The sequence below is a fragment of the Balaenoptera borealis genome, assembly GCF_965194805.1.
Source record: "Balaenoptera borealis genome assembly, chromosome: 8".
Taxonomy (NCBI): Eukaryota; Metazoa; Chordata; class Mammalia; order Artiodactyla; family Balaenopteridae; genus Balaenoptera; species Balaenoptera borealis.
In genome coordinates, this window is record NC_138865.1 from 108,973,664 (window position 1) to 108,979,732 (window position 6,069).

Sequence of the window (6,069 nt, forward strand, 5' to 3'; positions counted from 1 at the left end):
TAGATTCCTGCAGAGATCCTAGCACAGTGTCAGGCTCGTCCAAGCTTATTGGGTTGGAGCAATCAGCGAAGAGACGTACAGAGGGGTTCTGAAGGCACGGCGCTTCCACAAAACTGGGTGTTTTCAGGAACCGTTTCTGGTTTTGTCTAAACACACACACAGCCACTTATTCCCTATGAATTTTGTGTATATCAATCGAAATAGTTATGGTGCTTAGTGTTGGGATAGAATTTTTGTCTAAAAGGTACGAACAACCTTTATTTTTGTGAATTTGATAAAGGCTCCTTCTCCATCAAGACCTAACATCTGCAAGACTGTTAGCTGAGCAAGGAGCGAGCCTGCCTACTTTGTTGGTTTTGTTTCCTTTTTGTCACTCAGAGGCACCCATTACATTCTCTATGTATTTGGGTCCCATTTTTTGTCTTGACACCCAACTGGAGTTGGGAACTGTGTTTTAGTCCTTTGATTTTGTTTGTTTTTAACCTGGGATGTATTTAAGCCTCTCACTCACCTGGGGCAGAACTCCCAGCCTCTGCCTGAGGAGCTGATGCTGCAGGACAGACCCCTCCTGGAGAAAGGAGGGCCTCGGTCCTACCTGGAGGGGAGGCGCCTGCCTGCAGACAAGCAGAGGGTCTCAGGGGCCTCCAAGACGGGCAATCTGTGGGACACTGACCAGGGGTGGCCTCTGTGGTCACGTTCTATTCTAAGAGAAAAGGATTTAGAGCTTTGAGTCTCTGATTTAAAAATTCATTGATTCTCAGTGCAGTGGGACCTCTAAAAGCCCTTCTCTGCTCCCACCTCTCTCCCACCCACCCCCTTCCTCTCTGCCCTGGGCCAGTGTAAGTGAGCAGGCAACCTGACTTTACTGTCTTCATGTGCCACATCCTGTTTTCAGATTAATGAGCTCATTTGGTGGAAATTTACCAAGGGAAATAGTTTAATTTTGGAAAGTACCAAAAACTTATCTGTAGTCACTCGACTTATTTTTGGGGGCTCTTGAAATAGAGGGGGCATCACCAGAGGACCTCTGAGCACTCAGCAAGCGGCAAGCCTGCAGAAATTGAAAGCGGAGCCCAGTGAGGCTTAACCTGACTCAGAAAGGAATCGAAACCCTTTGGAGACCACTCATCTCTACCCAGTAGAAAAAAAAATTTTTTTTCCAAAAATAAGTTTAAGAAGAAAAGTAGTCCATCTGGCTAAGGCCTAAGATCTGGTGGTATGAACCTGGGGCCATGATTGGGGAACAAGAAATCACACACAGGGAAGTAGGGAATGTTTGAGCCGCAGCGGTCCCACTCACATCCATAACCTGCTCTGCTTGTTCTACGAAGCACCAAAAGGTATCCATTCTCCAGTATTGCCCCAATCCTTCAGCTGTCAGGCCCTTGACGTTGAAGTTGCCTGCTAGCCTTGTAGCCTTTTGAGCTTGTGGCTCCTGCAAGGAACTAAGGACTGAGTGGCTAGGAGGACTATAGAAAATTAAAGTTTGGTGAGCCATTCTGCATTGAAGATGGTAGAGCACGTGTGACAAGCCCCGTGAGTGTCGGACCACCTCCTGGCCTGCCCTGTTTCCTAGAGGAGAGATTTTTCATCCCTTCTAAGATGCAGAAGAGAAAAATGGTGAAAACTGACAAGGCGCTGACAGTTCAGTACTGGAATGAAAGGAATTGTGTCTTCCTTCTCTGCCCCCATCTGAAATCCATAGTGATATTTTGGAGGACATATTTATATTTTGGAATGAGCACTGGACTAGGAGTCAGGATACTTGTGTTCTTTTTTTTCTCCCTGCCACTAAAGTATTTGGGGGGGGGGGTAGATAAATAGATGAATGCTTAAGCAATAATTCAAGAAATAATAGTCCATAGTTTTTTTTGTTTTTGTTTGTTTTTTAGTGGAAAATGACCTTAAAGGTCATAGAATGCATTGGGTTTTTTCAAAATTTGTGTTAGCTGTGGGACTGTGTCTTCAAATGCTTTTTCACATAGAGCCCAAACGTACAAACCAGCTAGAAGCAAGGATTTTCTGTCAAGCGGAGCAGGCAGCTGGGAGCCTGTGCGCTGGGCTTCTCTCCTCCCCATCCTGACCTCTAGGCTCTAGGGACACGGTTAAAAAATCATGGATCTAATGAGATGCTCCCAGGTCCCAGAGGTGGAAACTGGGATTCTCTCCTGGGCTGGCTTGCCTCTAGTGTCCCAGCCAGTCAACCTCTTCTTCAATAACTGTGACTTTCCATGTGTTATAGTCCAGATGGGCATTGGAGGAGGGAAAGATTACATTGGCCTGGGTCATTAGCCTTCCAGGCGGTGAGGGGGCAGGACCAGATTGGAGCCTAAGCATCTAGAGGATTGAGGTCAGTGGTCATGGTAAAAATAACAGTGACAGTAATAGTGGCTACACTTTATTTAATATCAGTCACAGTGACACTGCTCTAATCAAAGCACATCACATGCCTTGCTCCATTTACTAAGATCATCAAGAAGAAGTGAGGGCTTCCCTGGTGGCGCAGTGGTTGAGAATCTGCCTGACAATGCAGGGGACACAGGTTCGAGCCCTGGTCTGGGAGGATCCCACATGCCGCGGAGCAACTGGGCCCGTGAGCCACAACTACTGAGCCTGCGCGTCTGGAGCCTGTGCTCCGCAACAAGAGAAGCCGCGATAGTGAGAGGCCCGCGCACCGCGATGAAGAGTGGCCCCCGCTGGCCGCAACTAGAGAAAGCCCTCGCACAGAAACGAAGACCCAACACAGCCAAAAATAAATAAATTAAATAAATCAAATAAATAAATAAATAATAATTTTTTTTAAAAGAAAAGAAGAGGTGAGAAAACTGTTTTTCTCCTTTCCAAAAGCCAGGCCCCAGATTATAGCAGTAAATGAGGCAGACCGAGCTCCTGTTCTCATGACAGCTGCCTCCTAGATATGAATGCACCAGCTGAGCATATTCAGTCAGCTAATGCCAGCCATTTGGGCTGCTTCTGTTTGTCAGCAACCCTTAAAACTTGGAGCCCATAATGGGCTACTACTTCCTCTACTCATAAATACCAAACATTCCTCGTTTTGCCCCTATATTCCTTCTTTTCATTGCCAGCTGCAGGCTGTGTCCCTGTCATAGTCACAGCTTGTGTTTAGTAAAAACAATTAGTGCACAGCTTTCCTGCTAGCATCATCTACATCTCCTCTGTAAACTTCTGGTTCCTGAACCAGGAAATTTAATTAAACAGATGATTACATGTTATCAGTCACCTAGTAGATTAGAAGACCAAATTGTCCTGGGTTCCTCAACCCAAATTCAATACCTCCCTGTGGTAACTCACACACAGCTGATATCAACAATAAAACAAAGAAATATACCAAATGATCTTGTAAAAGCTGTAGCCTATAGTACACCTTCTCCGCTTTGGTGTGATGATTTAAAATGTCCCAAGTTTCCTTCTGTTAATCTCCATCTGGTTCTTACTATACTTATTATAACTGGCAATTTATAAAATGTGCCTGTCTACACCATTTTTTCTGCCCCACTAGACAATGTGAATTATATGAATATGAGAAATTAAGTTAATTAAAGGTGTTAAAGTAAAGCTGTGTCTGATTTCTTCATTGCTCTTTCCCCTGACTTAGCACAGAGGAGGCAGTCAATAAACATTTGTTCAGTGAATGACTAATACTCAAGACTCTATCCATAATCATTTTTACTTAAGGTAACAATCATTAATGATGATTTCACCACCGTCACAAAATGTTTATTAAGTATCTTTGGCCTGGCCCTTTTCAGGGTGTTGTGAAGTTAGAAATAGCATTCTAACGAAAATTTGAAAAGAAATCTGGGGTTCTTTTTTGAAGGGAGTTTCTATGTCCGGTGATTTTTCCCTATCTCAGTAGATTTCCAGATTTTAAGGAAAGAAACAAAGCACCTCAGAAGTTTTTTGAATTGTAGGCTCCAGAGCTGTCCCTAGGGGTTTTCCAATTATTTGTGGGGCTGGCCACTTTGAAAGTGCCATGGGGATTTCACTTCGTGATGGGGGTACCAATGACACTCACGGGGATGGTAAAGTGGTCCAGGCAAAGAGCTTGGCAGATGGACCCTTTGATAAAGACAAGCTCTTAAGAGGCCAATAATGAGGAAGGCAGACAACTTCGGGTCAAGGCTAGTCAACCTGCTGCTTCTCTTTGCCATCTCTGGCCACTCGTGTGCCTTGTTCTAAAAGTTTGCTTTTGCTACGTGTCAAATTCCTTCTTTCATGGACTCTGGCAATAAAGACTCTTCTGAAGGTGGGTGCCTCCAATGCCTTTTGCTGGGCTACAGAATTATTGCTCTTCCTTCACACTTACATTTGTGAGGTTGGGTTTCCCGGGCTCTTTGCTGGAGCAGATCAAGAATATCTTGATGTTCTAGCCCCAAAGCAGTTGATATCTGCCTGAGGAGCAATGCATCCTGGGGGTCCTCCTCTCCCTCCGTCCTGAGGACTCAGCCTGAGAGAGAAAAATCAGTGAGTGAACAGAGTCCTTATTCAGGAATCAAGAGATCTGCCTCTGACATTGACTTCAGGACTGTGGGGAAAGTCCCTCCCATCCTTGGGCCTCCTTTTTCTCATCTGCAAAGTGGGAGAATGACCTCAGAACAATCCTTCAGGGCAAATTCTTTAACCATTCAAACCCTGGTGCTGGGGAAGGGGTACAAGTCTCCTACCTGTTGAGGGGCTGCTCTCCTCACCTGGACCAGGAACCCCTATAATGGATGCTGGAAGCTTCCACTAGATGCCTGGTCTTTTTGGACTCCAGACTTTTTTTTTTCAAGAAAAAGCAATGAGAAAAACCTCCTCTGATGGATTTTTTTCAGAGCTCAAGCCAGATGAATTCCCAGCACAAGCCAAGACTTGGGAGCAAGAATGTGGGGCAGGGAGTAAGAGGCTAAGAACCAAAGGGCTGCAGCCTGTGTTCCCTCAAAGAATACCCAAGCTGGGGGCTGGGGTTGTGAACATGGGGTTGATGTTTGTTCATCTCTTCTGAGCTTCTTGTCTAAAAAAGGGGAAACGGGGGCTCCGATTGGGGAAAGAGCTTGCACTGTAAATCAGAGGTCCAGAGGCATCCTCTTCTATGTTCTGGTGTCTTTTGACCCCAAATGTCCTAATAACACCCCTGTCCTTTCTTGTTCCTGCATTCATTTCTTCTTGGACATCTCTCTACAAGACTGAATTTCCTGAGAGCCAGGGAGCAGGGTGTATTCATCTTTGTAGTCCCCTCGTGCCCAGTCTACATCTCGCACACTAGTAAGTATCTATTAAGAGAGACTGATTTGCCATCTTAAGAAGATCCAGGAACATTAGGAAAACATCCATCCTACCTTTCACATCTGTAGGTTCCCAAAATGTGTTTAACAGTTATATTTTTAGCTTCTACCATGAGGCTATTTGCTCATTTTTAGAAGAACCATAGTATAGACATCTAGAAAAATTTTCTTTTTCTGGGAGATCATTGCCTTAATCATTTTGGAGCTAGGATGCAGGAATTTTTGAAATGCAAAATCAAATACACAAGAAAAGTTAGTCTGTCTGGCTGCCATCCTTGGTTGCTATCTTCTGTAACCAGCGTCCAGCTACACAGCCAGAGAGCCTTGGGGAGGGCCCACAGTGGTCTCCATCCCCTCTGATTGCTGAAACCAGAGCTGCCTGGGGAGGCCAGGGCCCTGGCATCAGTCCCTGCCTGGTCCTGCTTCTCTGTTCACAGAGAATGTGTTTGCACACGAGCCCTCCCAAGCCACCTTGGAGTCCCTCCAAGGACAGGCCTGGAAGCTGGCCAGGAGGGAGGGTGCTCCTGGAAAGGACCCATCTCTGGGAAGCAGAGACCGTGGCATACAGGCACACATATGCAAATACTTGCAGGATGGCCACATCTTCCAAGGTTTCAAGAGAACCTGGAAATCTGGATTTTTATGTGCAATGTCTTGATTTTTAGAACATTCCAAGAAACAAACCCTAACCAAATAAGCATCCCCACAAACTGTGTCTGAGAGCCACGATTTACAACCTCTGGTAGAGCCTGGCATGTCACACACATGACCTAAGCAGGTGAGC